Genomic DNA, 17,382 nt, shown 5'->3' with positions numbered 1-17,382 from the left:
ATTCGAAGGCCAATTCTGTGTTTCATCGTCAATAAGATGGTGCAAGGTATACAGTAAACCTGAAGTGAAGCATCGGAATCTAAAACTGGACTCACAGGAGAGGTTCAAATCGTAGAAAGTGAGAGTGTCAGTCCTCTTGTACTTAAGTCGGCATTGTGCCTTTTGTATTAAATTCGGAGGCAAACTCTGTTCTTCATTGTCAATAAGAAGGTCCAAGGGATACGGTAAACCTGAAGTGAAGCATCGGAATCTAAAACTGGACTCACAGGTAAGGTTCATACCATAGAAAGTAAAAGTGTCTCTCCTCCTGTACTTAAGTCGGCATTGTGCCTTTTGTATTGAATTCGGATGCAATTTCTGTGTATCATCGTCAATAAGAAGGTCCAAGGGATACAGTAAATCAGAAGTGAAGCATTGGAATCAAAAACTGGACTCACAGGAGAGGTCCAAATCATAGAAAGTGTGAGTGTCAGTCCTCTATTACTTAAGTCGGCATTGTGCCTTTTGTAATAAATTCGGATGCAATTTCTGCGTTTCATCGACAATAAGAAGGTCCAAGGTATACAGTATACCTGAAGCGAAGCATCAGAATGTAAAATTGGACTCACAGGAGAGGTTCAAATTATAGAAAGTGAGAGTGACAATCCTCTTGTACTTAAGTCGGCATTGTGCATTTTGTATTAAATTCGGATGCAATTTCTGTGTTTCATCGTCAACAAGGAAGTGCAAGGTATACAGTAATCTTGACGTGTGGCATCGGAATCTAAAACTGGACTCACAGGAGAGTTTCAAATCGTAGACAGTGAGAGTGTCAGTCCTCTTGTACTTAACTCGGCAATGTGCCTTTTGTATTAAATTCGGATGCAATTTCTGTGTCTAATCGTCAATAAGAAGGTGCAAGGTATACAGTAAACCTGAAGTGAAGCATCGGAATCTAAAACTGGACTCACAGGAGAGGTTCAAATCATAGATAGTGAGAGTGTCAGACCTTTCGTACTTAAGTCAGCATTGTGCCTCTTGTATTAAATTCGGATGCAATTTCTGAGCTTCATCGTCAATAAGAAGGTGCAAGGTATACAGTAATTATGAAGTGAAGAATCGTAATCTAAAACTAGACTCACAGGAGAGGTTCAAATCATAGAGAGTGAGAGTGTCAGTCCTCTTGTACTGAAGTCGGCATTGTGCCTTTTGTATTAAATTCGGATGCAAACTCTGTGTTTCATTGTCAATAAGAAGGTCCAAGGGATACAGTAAATCTGAAGTAAAGCATCGGTATCTAAAACTGGACTCACATTAGAGGTTCAAATCATAGAAAGTGAGAGTGTCAGTCCTTTTTTTACTTAAGTCGGCATTGTGCTTTTTGTAATAAATTCGAATGCAATTTCTATGTTTCATCGTCAATGAGAAGGTACAAGGTATATAGTATACCTAAAGTGAAGCATCGGAATCTAAAACTGGACTCACAGGAGAGGTTCAAATCATAGAAAGTGAGAGTGTCCGCCCTCTTGTACTTAAATCGGCATTGTGCCATTTGTATTAAATTCCGATACAAATTTCTGTGTTTCATCGGCAATAAGAAGGTGCAAGGTATACAGTAAACCTGAAGTGAAGCTTCGGACTCGTAAACTGGACTCACAGGAAAGGTTCAAATCGAAAAAAGTGAGAGTGTCAGTCCTCTTGTACTTACGTCGACATTGTTCTTTTTGTATTATATTCGGATGCAAGTTCTGTGTTTCATCATCAATAAGAAGGTGCAAGGTATTCAGTAAACCTGAAGTGAAGCATCGGAATCTAAAACTGGACTCACAGGAGTGGTTCAAATCACAGAATGTGAGAGTGTCAGTCCTCTTGTACTTAAGTCGGCATTGTGCCTTTTGTAATGAATTCGGATGCAATTTCTGTGTTTTATCGTCAATGAGAAGGTTCAAGGATTACAGTAAACCTGAACTGAAGCATCGGAATCTAGAACTGGACTCACAGGAGAGGTTCAAATCATAGAAAGTGAGAGTGTCAGTCCTCTTGTACTTAAGTCGGCACTGTGCATTTTGTATTAAATTCGGATGCAATTTCTGTGTTTAATCGTCAATAAGAAGGTGCAAGGTATACAGTAAAGCGGAAGTGAAGCATCGGAATCTAAAACTGGACTCACAGGAGAGGTTGAAATCATAGAAAGTGAGAGTGTCAGTCCTTTCGTACTTAAGTCGGCATTGTGCCTTTTGTATTAAATTCGGATGCAATTTCTGTGCTTCATCGTTAATAAGAAGGTGCAAGGTATACAGTGATTATGAAGTGAAGCATAGGAATGTAAAACTGGACTCGCAGGAGAAGTTCAAATCGTAGGAAGTGAGAGTGTCAGTCCTCTTGTACTTAAGTCGGCATTGTGCCTTTTGTATTAATTTCGGATGCAATTTATGTGTTTCATCGTCAATAAGGAGGTGCAAGTTATACAGTAAACCTGAAGTGAAGCATCGGAATCTAAAACTGGTCTCACAGGAGAGGTTCAAATCGAGGAAAGTGAGAGTGTCAGTCCTCTTGTACTTAAGTCATCATTGTGACTTTTGTATTAAATTCCGATGCATTTTCTGTGTTTCATCGTCAATAAGAAGGTGCAAGGTATACAGTAAACCCGAAGTGAAGCATCGGAATCTAAAACTGGACTCACAGGAGAGGTTCAAATCGTAGAAAGTGAGAGTGTCAGTGCACTTGCTTTTAAATCGGCATTGTGCCTTTTGTATTAAATTCGGAGGCAAAATCTGTGTTTCATCGTCAATAAGAAGGTGCAAGATATACTGTAAACCTGAAGTGAAGCATCGGAATCTAAAACTGGACTCACAGGAGAGGTTCAAATCGTAGAAAGTGAGAGTGTCAGTCCTCTTGTACTTAAGTCGGCATTGTGCCTTTTGTATTAAATTCGGATGCAAACTCTGTGTTTCATTGTCAATAAGAACGTCCAAGGGATACAGTATATCTGAAGTGGAGCATCGGAATCTAAAACTGGACTCACAGGAGTGGTCCAAATCATAGAAAGTGTGAGTGTCAGTCCTCTTATACTTAAGTCGGCATTGTGCCTTTTGTAATAAATTTGGATGCAATTTCTGTGTTTCATCGTCAATAAGAATGTCCAAGGTATACAGTATACCTGAAGTGAAGCATCGGAATCTAAAACTGGACTCACAGGAGAGGTTCCAATCATAGAAAGTGAGAGTGTCAGTCCTCTTTTACTTAAGTCGGCATTGTGCCTTTTGTATTAAATTCGGATGCAATTTCTGTGTTTCATGGTCAATAAGAAGGTCCAAGGGATACAGTAAACCTGATGTGAAGCATCGGAATCTAAAACTAGACTCACAGGGGAGGTTCAAATCATAGAAAGTAAGAGTGTCAGTCCTCTTGTAATTAAGTCGGCATTGTGAAATTTTTTATTAAATTTGGATGCAATTTCTTTGTTTCATCGTCAATAAGATGGTGCAAGGTCTACAGTAAACCTGAAGTGAAGCATCGGAATCTAAAACTGGACTCACAGGTGAGGTTCAAATCATAGAATGTTAGAGTGTCAGTCCTCTTGTACCTAAGTCCGCATTGTGCCTTTTGTATTAAATTCGGATGCAATTTCTTTGTTTCATCGTCAATAAGAAGGTGCAAGGCATATAGTAAACCTGAAGTGAAGCATCGGAATCTAAAACTGGACTCACAGCAGAGGTTCATGTCACTGAAAGTGAGAGTGTCAGTCCTCCTTTACCCAAGTCCGCATTGAGCCTTTTGTATTACATTCGGATGCAATTTCTCTGTTTCATCGTCAATAAGAAGGTTCAAGGTACACAGTAAACCTGAAGTGAAGCATCGGAATCTAAATCTGGACTCACAGGAGAGGTTCAAACCATAGAAAGAGAGAGTGTCAGTCCTCTTTTACTTAACTCGGCATTGTGCCTTTTGTATTAAATTCGGATACAATTTCTGTATTGCATTGTCAATAAGAAGGTCCAAGGGATACAGTAAACCTTAAGTGAAGCATCTGTATCTAAAACAGGACTCACAGGAGAGGTTCAAACCATAGAAAGTTAGAGTGTCAGTCCTCTTTTACTTAACTCGGCATTGTGCCTTTTGTATTAAATTCGGATGCAATTTCTGTATTGCATCGTCAATAAGAAGGTCCAAGGGATACAGTAAACCTTAAGTGAAACATCGGTATCTAAAACAGGACTCACAGGAGAGGTTCAAACCATAGAAAGTTAGAGTGTCAGTCCTCTTGTACTTATGTCGGCATTGGGCCTTTTGTATTACATTCGGACGCAATTTATGTGTTTCATCGTCAATAAGAAGTTCCAAGGGATACAGTAAACCTAAAGTGAAGCATCGGAATCTAAAACTGGGCTCACAGGAGAAGTTCAAATCATAGAAAGTGAGGGTGTCAGTCCTCTTGAAAATAAGTCGACATTGTGCCTTTTGTACTAAATTCGGATGCAATTTCTGTGTTTCGTCGTCAATCAGAAGGTCCAAGGTATCCAGTAAACCTGAAGTGAAGCATCGGAATCTAATACTGGACTCACAGGAGAGGTTCAAATCTTAGAAAGTTAGAGTGTAAGTCCTCTTGTACTTAAGTCGGCATTGTGCCTTTTGTATTAAATTCGAAATCAATTTCTGCGTTTCATCGTCAATAAGAAGGTCCAAGGGATACAGTAAACATGAAGTGAAGCATCGGAATCTTAAACTGGACTCACAGGAGAAGTTCAAATCATAGACAGTGAGACTGTCAGTCCTCTTTTACATACGTCGGCATTGTGCCTTTTGTATTAAATTCGGATGCAACTTCTGTGTTTCATCGTCAATAAGAAGTTCCAAGGGATACAGTAAACCTGAAGTGAAGCATCGGAATGTAAAACTGGACTCACAGGAGAGGTTCAATTCATAGAATGTGAGAGTGTCAGTCCTCTTGTAAATAAGTCGGCATTGTGCCTTTTGTACTAAATTCGGATGCAATTTCTGTGTTTTATCGTCAATAAGAAGGTCCAAGGGTTACAGTAAACCTGAAGTGAAGCATCGGAATCTAAAACTGGACTCACAGGAGAGGTTCAAATCATAGAAAGTGAGAGTGTCAGTCCTCTTGTACTTATGTCGGCATTGTGCCTTTTGTATTAATTTCCGATGCAATTTCTGTGTTTCATCGTCAATAAGTAGGTGCAAGATATACGGTAAACCTTATGTGACGCATCGGAATCTAAAACTGGACTCACAGGAGAAGTTCAAATCATAGACAGTGAGACTGTCAGTCCTCTTTTACTTAAGTCGGCATTGTTCCTTGTGTATTTAATTCGGATGCAATTTCTGTGTTGCATCATCAATAAGAAGTTCCAAGGGATACAGTAAACCTTAAGTGAAGCATCGGAATCTAAAACTGGACTCACAGGAGAGGTTCAAATCATAGATGGTGAGAGTGTCTGTCCTCTTGTAAATAAGTCGGCATTGCGCCTTTTGTACTAAATTCGGATGCAATTTCTGTGTTTCGTCGTCAATAAGAAGGTCCAAGGTATCCAGTAAACCTGAAGTGAAGCATCGGAATCTAAAACTGGACTCACACGAGAGATTCAAATCTTAGAAAGTTAGAGTGTCAGTCCTCTTGTACTTAAGTCGGCATTGTGCCTTTTGAGTTTAATTCCGATGCAATATCTGTGTCTCATCGTCAATAAGAAGGTGCAACGTATATAGTGAACCAGAAGTGAAGCATCGGAATAAAAAACTGGACTCACAGGAGAGGTTCCAATCACAGAAAGTGAGAGTGTCAGTCCTCTTGTACTTAAGTCGGCATTGTGCCTTTTGTATTGAATTCGGATGCAATTTCTGTGCTTCATCGTCAATAAGAAAGTGCAAGGTATACGGTAAACCTGAAGTGATGCATCGGAATCTATAACTGGACTCACAGGAGATGTTCAGATCGTAGAAAGTGAGAGTGTCAGTCCTCTTGTACTTATGTCAGCATTGTGCCATTTGTATTAAATTCCGATACAAATTTCTGTGTTTCATCGGCAATAAGAAGGTGCAAGGTATACAGTAAACCTGAAGTGAAGCTTCGGACTCGTAAACTGGACTCACAGGAAAGGTTCAAATCGAAAAAAGTGAGAGTGTCAGTCCTCTTGTACTTACGTCGACATTGTGCTTTTTGTATTATATTCGGATGCAAGTTCTGTGTTTCATCATCAATAAGAAGGTGCAAGGTATTCAGTAAACCTGAAGTGAAGCATCGGAATCTAAAACTGGACTCACAGGAGTGGTTCAAATCACAGAATGTGAGAGTGTCAGTCCCCTTGTACTTAAGTCGGCGTTGTGCCTTTTGTAATGAATTCGGATGCAATTTCTGTGTTTTATCGTCAATGAGAAGGTTCAAGGATTACAGTAAACCTGAACTGAAGCATCGGAATCTAGAACTGGACTCACAGGAGAGGTTCAAATCATAGAAAGTGAGAGTGTCAGTCCTCTTGTACTTAAGTCGGCACTGTGCATTTTGTATTAAATTCGGATGCAATTTCTGTGTTTAATCGTCAATAAGAAGGTGCAAGGTATACAGTAAAGCGGAAGTGAAGCATCGGAATCTAAAACTGGACTCACAGGAGAGGTTGAAATCATAGAAAGTGAGAGTGTCAGTCCTTTCGTACTTAAGTCGGCATTGTGCCTTTTGTATTAAATTCGGATGCAATTTCTGTGCTTCATCGTTAATAAGAAGGTGCAAGGTATACAGTGATTATGAAGTGAAGCATAGGAATGTAAAACTGGACTCGCAGGAGAAGTTCAAATCGTAGGAAGTGAGAGTGTCAGTCCTCTTGTACTTAAGTCGGCATTGTGCCTTTTGTATTAATTTCGGATGCAATTTATGTGTTTCATCGTCAATAAGGAGGTGCAAGTTATACAGTAAACCTGAAGTGAAGCATCGGAATCTAAAACTGGTCTCACAGGAGAGGTTCAAATCGAGGAAAGTGAGAGTGTCAGTCCTCTTGTACTAAAGTCATCATTGTGACTTTTGTATTAAATTCCGATGCATTTTCTGTGTTTCATCGCCAATAAGAAGGTGCAAGGTATACAGTAAACCCGAAGTGAAGCATCGGAATCTAAAACTGGACTCACAGGAGAGGTTCAAATCGTAGAAAGTGAGAGTGTCAGTGCACTTGCTTTTAAATCGGCATTGTGCCTTTTGTATTAAATTCGGAGGCAAAATCTGTGTTTCATCGTCAATAAGAAGGTGCAAGATATACTGTAAACCTGAAGTGAAGCATCGGAATCTAAAACTGGACTCACAGGAGAGGTTCAAATCGTAGAAAGTGAGAGTGTCAGTCCTCTTGTACTTAAGTCGGCATTGTGCCTTTTGTATTAAATTCGGATGCAAACTCTGTGTTTCATTGTCAATAAGAAGGTCCAAGGGATACAGTAAACCTGAAGTGAAGCATCGGAATCTAAAACTGGACTCACAGGAGAGGTTCAAACCATAGAAAGTGAGAGTGTCAGTCCTCTTGTACTTATGTCGGCATTGTGCCTTTAGTATTGAATTCGGATGCAATTTCTGTGTATCGTCGTCAATAAGAAGGTCCAAGGGATACAGTATATCTGAAGTGGAGCATCGGAATCTAAAACTGGACTCACAGGAGTGGTCCAAATCATAGAAAGTGTGAGTGTCAGTCCTCTTATACTTAAGTCGGCATTGTGCCTTTTGTAATAAATTTGGATGCAATTTCTGTGTTTCATCGTCAATAAGAATGTCCAAGGTATACAGTATACCTGAAGTGAAGCATGGGAATCTAAAACTGGACTCACAGGAGAGGGTCCAATCATAGAAAGTGAGAGTGTCAGTCCTCTTTTACTTAAGTCGGCATTGTGCCTTTTGTATTAAATTCGGATGCAATTTCTGTGTTTCATGGTCAATAAGAAGGTCCAAGGGATACAGTAAACCTGATGTGAAGCATCGGAATCTAAAACTAGACTCACAGGGGAGGTTCAAATCATAGAAAGTAAGAGTGTCAGTCCTCTTGTAATTAAGTCGGCATTGTGAAATTTTTTATTAAATTTGGATGCAATTTCTGTGTTTCATCGTCAATAAGATGGTGCAAGGTCTACAGTAAACCTGAAGTGAAGCATCGGAATCTAAAACTGGACTCACAGGTGAGGTTCAAATCATAGAATGTTAGAGTGTCAGTCCTCTTGTACCTAAGTCCGCATTGTGCCTTTTGTATTAAATTCGGATGCAATTTCTTTGTTTCATCGTCAATAAGAAGGTGCAAGGCATATAGTAAACCTGAAGGGAAGCATCGGAATCTAAAACTGGACTCACAGCAGAGGTTCATGTCACTGAAAGTGAGAGTGTCAGTCCTCCTTTACCCAAGTCCGCATTGAGCCTTTTGTATTACATTCGGATGCAATTTCTCTGTTTCATCGTCAATAAGAAGGTTCAAGGTACACAGTAAACCTGAAGTGAAGCATCGGAATCTAAATCTGGACTCACAGGAGAGGTTCAAACCATAGAAAGAGAGAGTGTCAGTCCTCTTTTACTTAACTCGGCATTGTGCCTTTTGTATTAAATTCGGATACAATTTCTGTATTGCATCGTCAATAAGAAGGTCCAAGGGATACAGTAAACCTTAAGTGAAGCATCGGTATCTAAAACAGGACTCACAGGAGAGGTTCAAACCATAGAAAGTTAGAGTGTCAGTCCTCTTTTACTTAACTCGGCATTGTGCCTTTTGTATTAAATTCGGATGCAATTTCTGTATTGCATCGTCAATAAGAAGGTCCAAGGGATACAGTAAACCTTAAGTGAAGCATCGGTATCTAAAACAGGACTCACAGGAGAGGTTCAAACCATAGAAAGTTAGAGTGTCAGTCCTCTTGTACTTATGTCGGCATTGGGCCTTTTGTATTACATTCGGACGCAATTTATGTGTTTCATCGTCTATAAGAAGTTCCAAGGGATACAGTAAACCTAAAGTGAAGCATCGGAATCTAAAACTGGGCTCACAGGAGAAGTTCAAATCATAGAAAGTGAGGGTGTCAGTCCTCTTGAAAATAAGTCGACATTGTGCCTTTTGTACTAAATTCGGATGCAATTACTGTGTTTCGTCGTCAATCAGAAGGTCCAAGGTATCCAGTAAACCTGAAGTGAAGCATCGGAATCTAATACTGGACTCACAGGAGAGGTTCAAATCTTAGAAAGTTAGAGTGTAAGTCCTCTTGTACTTAAGTCGGCATTGTGCCTTTTGTATTAAATTCGAAATCAATTTCTGCGTTTCATCGTCAATAAGAAGGTCCAAGGGATACAGTAAACATGAAGTGAAGCATCGGAATCTTAAACTGGACTCACAGGAGAAGTTCAAATCATAGACAGTGAGGCTGTCAGTCCTCTTTTACATACGTCGGCATTGTGCCTTTTGTATTAAATTCGGATGCAACTTCTGTGTTTCATCGTCAATAAGAAGTTCCAAGGGATACAGTAAACCTGAAGTGAAGCATCGGAATGTAAAACTGGACTCACAGGAGAGGTTCAATTCATAGAATGTGAGAGTGTCAGTCCTCTTGTAAATAAGTCGGCATTGTGCCTTTTGTACTAAATTCGGATGCAATTTCTGTGTTTTATCGTCAATAAGAAGGTCCAAGGGTTACAGTAAACCTGAAGTGAAGCATCGGAATCTAAAACTGGACTCACAGGAGAGGTTCAAATCATAGAAAGTGAGAGTGTCAGTCCTCTTGTACTTATGTCGGCATTGTGCCTTTTGTATTAATTTCCGATGCAATTTCTGTGTTTCATCGTCAATAAGTAGGTGCAAGATATACGGTAAACCTTATGTGACGCATCGGAATCTAAAACTGGACTCACAGGAGAAGTTCAAATCATAGACAGTGAGACTGTCAGTCCTCTTTTACTTAAGTCGGCATTGTTCCTTGTGTATTTAATTCGGATGCAATTTCTGTGTTGCATCATCAATAAGAAGTTCCAAGGGATACAGTAAACCTTAAGTGAAGCATCGGAATCTAAAACTGGACTCACAGGAGAGGTTCAAATCATAGATGGTGAGAGTGTCTGTCCTCTTGTAAATAAGTCGGCATTGCGCCTTTTGTACTAAATTCGGATGCAATTTCTGTGTTTCGTCGTCAATAAGAAGGTCCAAGGTATCCAGTAAACCTGAAGTGAAGCATCGGAATCTAAAACTGGACTCACAGGAGAGGTTCAAATCTTAGAAAGTTAGAGTGTCAGTCCTCTTGTACTTAAGTCGGCATTGTGCCTTTTGAGTTTAATTCCGATGCAATATCTGTGTCTCATCGTCAATAAGAAGGTGCAACGTATATAGTGAACCAGAAGTGAAGCATCGGAATAAAAAACTGGACTCACAGGAGAGGTTCCAATCACAGAAAGTGAGAGTGTCAGTCCTCTTGTACTTAAGTCGGCATTGTGCCTTTTGTATTGAATTCGGATGCAATTTCTGTGCTTCATCGTCAATAAGAAAGTGCAAGGTATACGGTAAACCTGAAGTGATGCATCGGAATCTATAACTGGACTCACAGGAGATGTTCAGATCGTAGAAAGTGAGAGTGTCAGTCCTCTTGTACTTATGTCAGCATTGTGCCTTTTGTATTAAATTCGGATGCAATTTCTGTGATTCATCGTCAGTATGAAGGTGCAAGGTATACAGTAAACCTGAAGTGAAGCATCGGAATCTAAAACTGGACTCACAGGAGAGGTTCAAATAGTAGAAAGTGAGAGTGTCAGTCGTCTTGTACTTAAGTCGGCATTGTGCCTTTTGTATTAAATTCGGATGCAATTTCTGTGTTTCATCGTCAATAAGAAGGTCCAAGGGATACAGTAAACCTGAAGTGAAGCATCGGAAACTAAAACAGGACTCATAGGAGAGGTTCAAATCTTAGAAAGTGAGAGTGTCAGTCCTCTTTTATTTAAGTCGGCATTCTGCATTTTGTATTTAATTCGGATGCAATTTCTGTGTTTCATCGTCAATAAGAAGGTCAAAGGTATACAGTAAACCTGAAGTGAAGCATCGGAATCTATAACTGGACTCACAGGAGATGTTCAGATCGTAGAAAGTGAGAGTGTCAGTCCTTTTGTACTTAAATCGGCATTGTGCCTTTTGTACTAAATTCGTATGCAATTTCTGTGTTTCATCGTCAATAAGAAGGTGCAAGGTATACTGTAAACCTGATGAGAAGCATCGGAATCTAAAACTGGACTCACAGAAGAGGTTCAAATCATAGAAAGTGAGAGTGTCAGTCCGCTTGTACTTAAGTCGGCATTGTGCCTTTTGTATTAAATTCGGATGCAATTCCTGTGTTTCATCGTCAGTAAGAAGGTGCAAGGTATACAGTAATCTTGACGTGAAGCATCGGAATCTAAAACTGGACTCACAGGAGAGGTTCAAATCGTAGAAAGTGAGAGTGTCAGTCCTCTTGTACTTAACTCGGCATTGAGCCGTTTGTATTAATTTCGGATGCAATTACTGTGTTTCATCGTCAATAAGAATGTGCAAGGTATACAGTAAACCCAAAGTGAAGCGTCGGAATCTAAACTGGACTCACAGGAGAGGTTCAAATCGTAGAAAGTGAGAGTGTCAGTCCTCTTGTACTAATGTCGGCATTGTGCCTTTTGTATTAAATTCGGAGTCAATTTCTGTGTTTCATCGCCAGTAAGAAGATGCAAGGTATACAGTAAACCTGAAGTGAAGCATCGAAATCGAAAACTGTACTCACAGTAGAGGATCAAATCGTAGAAAGTGAGAGTGTCAGTCCTCATGTACTTAAGTCGCCATTGTGCCTTTTGTATTAAATTCGGATGCAATTTCTGTGCTTCATCGTCAATAAGAAACTGCAGGGTATACAGCAAACCTGAAGGGAAGCATCGGGATCTAAAACTGGACTCACAGGAGAGGTTCAAATCGTAGAAAGTGAGAGTGTCAGTCCTCTTGTACTTAAGTCGGCATTGAGCCGTTTGTATTAAATTCGGATGCAATTACTGTGTTTCATCGTCAATATGAATGTGCAAGGTATACAGTAAACCCAAAGTGAAGCGTCGGAATCTAAAACTGGACTCACAGGAGAGGTTCAAATCGTAGAGAGTGAGAGTGTCAGTCCTCTTGTACTTAAATTGGCATTGTGTCTTTTCTACTAAATTCGGATGTAATTTCTGTGTTTCATCGTCAATAAGAAGGTACAAGGTATACAGTATACCTGAAGTGAAGCATCGGAATCTAAAACTGGACTCACAGGAGAGGTTCAAATCGAAGAATGTGAGAGTGTCAGTCCTCTTGTACTTAAGTCGGCATTGTGAATTTTGTATTGAATTCGGATGCAATTTCTGTGTTTCATCGTCAATAAGAAGATCCAAGGGATACAGTAAATCTGAAGTGAAGCATCGGAATCTAAAACTGGACTCACAGGAGAGGTTCAAATCATAGAAAGAGAGAGTGTCAGTATTCTTTTACTTAAGTCGGCATTGTGACTTTTGTAATAAATTCGGATGCAATTTCTGTGTTTCATCGTCAATAAGAAGGTCCAAGGGATACAGTAAACCTGATGGGAAGCATCGAAATCTAAAACTGGACTTACAGGAGAGGTTCAAATCATTGAAAGTGAGAGTGTCAGTCCTCTTGTTCTTAAGTCGGCATTGTGCCTTTTGTATTAAATTCAGATGCAATTTCTGTGTTTCATCGTCAATAAGACGGTGCAAGGTATGCAGTAAATTTGAAGTGAAGCATCGGAATCTAAGACTGGACTCACAGGAGAGGTTCAAATCGTAGAATGTGAGAGTGTCAGTCCTTGTTTATTTAAGTCGGCATTGTGCATTTTGTAGTAAATTCGGATGCAATTTCTGTGTTTCATCGTCAATAAGAAGGTCCAAGGTATACAGTAAACCTGAAGTGAAGCATCGGATTCTAAAACTGCACTCACAGGAGATGTTCAGATCGTAGAAAGTGAGAGTGTCAATCCTCTTGTACTTAAATCGGCATAGTGCCTTTTGTACTAAATTCGGATGCAATTTCTGTGTTTCATCTTCAATAAGAAGGTGCAAGGTATACAGTAAACCTGATGAGAAGCATCGGAATCTAAAACTGGACTCTCAGGAGAGGTTCAAATCATTGAATGTGAGAGTGTCAGTCCGCTTGTACTTAATTCGGCATTGTGCCTTTTGTATTAAATTCGGATGCATTTTCTGTGTTTCATCGTCAGTAAGAAGGTGCAAAGTATACAGTAATCTTGACGTGTAGCATCGGAATATAAAACTGGACTCACAGGTGAGGTTCAAATCGTAGAAAGTGAGAGTGTCAGTCCTCTTGTACTTAAGTCGGCAATGTGCCTCTTGTATTAAATTCGAATGCAATTTCTGTGTTTCATCGTCAATAAGAAGGTGCAAGGTATACGGTAAACCTGAAGTGAAGCATCGGAATCTAAAACTGGACTCACAGGAGAGGTTCGAATTATAGAATGTGAGAGTGTCAGTCCTCTTGTACTTAAGTTGCCATTGTGCCTTTTGTATTAAATTCGGATGCAATTTCTGTGATTCATCGTCAATAAGAAAGTGCAAGGTATAGAGTAAACCTGAATTGATGCATCGGAATCTAAAACTGGACTCACAGGAGAGGTTCAAATCGTAGAAAGTGAGAGTGTCAGTCCTCTCGTACTTCAGTCGGCATTGTGCATTTTGTATTAAATTCGTATGCAATTTCTGTGTTTCATCGTCAATAAGATGGTGCAAGGTATACAGTAAACCTGAAGTGAAGCATCGGAATCTAAAGCTGGACTCACAGGAGAGGTTCATATCGTAGAAAGAGAGAGTGTCAGTCCTCTTGTACTAAAATTGGCATTGTGCCTTTTCTACTAAATTCGGATGCAATTTCTGTGTTTCATCGTCAATAAGAAGGTACAAGGTATACAGTAAACCTGAAGTGAGGCATCGGAATCTAAAACTGGACTTATAGGAGAGGTTCAAATCGTAGAAAGTGGGAGTGTCAGTCGTCTTGTACTTAAGTCGGCATTGTGCCTTTTGTATTAGATTAGGATGCAATTTCTGTGTTTCATTGTCAATAAGAAGGTGCAAGGAATACAGTAAACCTGAAGTGAAGCATCGGAATCTAAATCTGGACTCATAGGAGAGGTTCAAATCATAGAATGTGAGAGTGTCACTCCTCTAGTACTTAAGTCGGCATTGTGCTTTTTGCATTACATTCGGATGCGATCTCTGTGTTTCATCGTCAATAAGAAGGTCCAAGGGATACAGTAAACCTGAAGTAAAGCATCGGAATCTAAAACTGGACTCACAGGAGAGGTTCTGATCATAGAAAGTGAGAGTGTCAGTCCTTTTGTACTTAGGTCGGCATTGTGCCTTTTGTATTAAATTGGGATGCAATTTCTGTGTTTCATCGTCAATAAGTAGGTGCAAGGTATACAGTAATGTTGAAGTGAAGCATCGGAATCTAAAACAGGACTCACATTTGAGGTTCAAATCGTAGAAAGTGAGACTGTCAGTCCTCTTGTACTTATGTCAGCATTGTGAATTTTGTTTTAAATTCGGATGCAATTTCTGTGTTTCATCGTCAATGGGAAGGTGCAAGGTATAGAGTAATCTTGAAGTGAAGCATCGGAATCTAAAACTGGACTCACAGGAGAGCTTAAAATCGTAGAAAGTGATAGTGTCAGTCCTTTTGTACTTAAGTCGGCATTGTGCCTTTTGTATTAATTTCGGATGCAATCTCTGTGTTTCATCGTCAATAAGAAGTGCCAAGGGATACAGTAAACCTGAAGTGAAGCATCGGAATCTAAAACTGGACTCAGAGGAGAGGTTCAGATCATAGAAAGTGAGAGTCTCAGTCCTCTTTTACTTAGGTCACCATTGTGCCTCTTGTATTAAATTCAGATGCAGTTTCTGTGTTTCATCGTCAATATGTAGGTGCAAGGTATATAGTAATGTTGAAGTGAAGCATCGGAATCTAAAACAGGACTCACATTAGAGGTTCAAATCGTAGAAAGTGTGAGTGTCAGTCCTCTTGTACTTAAGTCGGCATTGTGCCTTTTGTATTAAATTCGGATGCAATTACTGTGTTTCAACGTGAATAAGAAGGTGCAAGGTATACTGTAATCTTGAAGTGAAGCATCGGAATCTAAAACTGGACTCACAGGAGAGGTTCAAATCATAGAAAGTGATAGTGTCAGTCCTCTTTTACTTAAGTCGGCATTGTGCCTTTTGTATTAAAATCGGATGCAATATCTGTGCTTCATCGTCAACTAAGAAGGTCCAAAGGATACAGTAAACGTGAAGTGAAGCATTGGAATCTAAATCTGGACTCATAGGAGAGATTCAAATCATAGAAAGTGAGAGTGTCACTCCTCTTGTACTTAAGTCGGCATTGTGCTTTTGCATTAAATTCGGATGCGATCTCTGTGTTTCATCGTCAATAAGAAGGTCCAAGGGATACAGTAAACCTGAAGTGAAGCACCGGAATCTAAAACTGGACTCACAGGAGAGGTTCAGATCATAGAAAGTGAGAGTGTCAGTCCTCATGTACTTAGGTCGGCATTGTGACTTTTGTATTAAATTCGGATGCAATTTCTGTGTTTCATCGTCAATATGTAGGTGCAAGGTATACAGTAATGTTGAAGTGAAGCATCGGAATCTAAAACAGGACTCACATTAGAGGTTAAAATCGTAGAAAGTGAGAGTGTCAGTCCTTTTGTACTTAAGTCGGCATTGTGCCTTTTGTATTACATTCGGATGCATTCTCTGTGTTTCATCGTCAATAAGAAGTGCCAAGGGATACAGTAAACCTGAAGTGAAGCACCGGAATCTAAAACTGGACTCACAGGAGAGGTTCAGATCATAGAAAGTGAGAGTGTCAGTCCTCATGTACTTAGGTCGGCATTGCGACTTTTGTATTAAATTCGGATGCATTTTCTGTGTTTCATCGTCAATATGTAGGTGCAAGGTATACAGTAATGTTGAAGTGAAGCATCGGAATCTAAATCAGGGCTCACATTAGAGGTTCAAATCGTAGAAAGTGAGAGTGTCAGTCCTCTTGTACTTAAGTCGGCATTGTGCCTTTTGTATTAAATTCGGATGCAAACTATGTGTTTCATCGTCAATAAGAAGGTCCAAGGGATACAGTAAACCCGAAGTGAAGCATCGGAATCTAATACTGGACTCACAGGCGAGGTTTAAACCATAGAAAGTGAGAGTGTCAGTCCTCTTGTACTTAGGTCGGCATTGTGCCTTTTGTATTAAATTCGGATGCAATCTCTGTGTTTCATCGTCAATAAGAAGTGCCAAGGGATACAGTAAAGCTGAAGTGAAGCACCGGAATCTAAAACTGGACTCACAGGAGAGGTTCAGAACATAGAAAGTGAGAGTGTCAGTCCTCATGTACTTAGGTCGGCATTGTGACTTTTGTATTAAATTCGGATGCAATTTCTGTGTTTCATCGTCAATATGTAGGTGCAAGGTATACAGTAATGTTGAAGTGAAGCATCGGAATCTAAAACAGGACTCACATTAGAGGTTCAAATCGTAGAAAGTGAGAGTGCCAGTCCTCTTGTACTTAAGTCGGCATTGTGCCTTTTTATTAAATTCGGATGCAAACTATGTGTTTCATCGTCAATAAGAAGGTCCAAGGGATACAGTAAACCCGAAGTGAAGCAACGGAATCTAAAACTGGACTCACAGGAGAGGTTTAAACCATAGAAAGTGAGAGTGTCAGTCCTCTTGTACTTAGGTCGGCATTGTGCCTTTTGTATTAAATTCGGATGCAATCTCTGTGTTTCATTGTCAATAAGAAGGTCCAAGGGATACAGTAAACCTGAAGTGAAGCATCGGAATCTAAAACTGGACTCACAGGAGAGGTTCAAATCGTAGGAAGTTAGAGTGTCAGTCCTCTTGCACTTAAGGCGGCATTGTGCCTTTTGTATTAATTTCGGATGCAATTTCTGTGTTTCATCGTCAATAAGAAGGTGCAAGGTATACAGTAAACCTGAAGTGAAGCATCGGAATCTAAGACTGGACTCACAGGAGAGGTTCAAATCGTAGTAAGTGAGAGTGTCAGTTCTATTGTACTTAAATCGGCATTGTGCCTTTTGTATGAAATTCGGATGCAATTTCTGCGTTTCATCGTCAATAAGAGGGTGCAAGGTATGCAGTAATCTAGAAGTGAAGCATCGGAATCTAAAACTGGACTCACAGCAGAGGTTCAAATAGTAGAAAGTGAGAGTGTCAGTCCTCTTGTACTTAAGTCGGCATTGTGCCTTGTGTATTAAATTCATATGTAATTTCTGTGTTTCATCGTGAATAAGAAGGTGCAAGGTATACAGTAATCTTGAAGTGAAGCAACGGAATCTAAAACTGGACTCACAGGGGAGGTTCAA

Source organism: Schistocerca americana, chromosome 6 (assembly GCF_021461395.2).
Source record: "Schistocerca americana isolate TAMUIC-IGC-003095 chromosome 6, iqSchAmer2.1, whole genome shotgun sequence".
Classification (NCBI taxonomy): domain Eukaryota; kingdom Metazoa; phylum Arthropoda; class Insecta; order Orthoptera; family Acrididae; genus Schistocerca; species Schistocerca americana.
The sequence above is the reverse complement of the archived record's forward strand: the minus strand, read 5'-3'. Positions refer to the sequence as shown.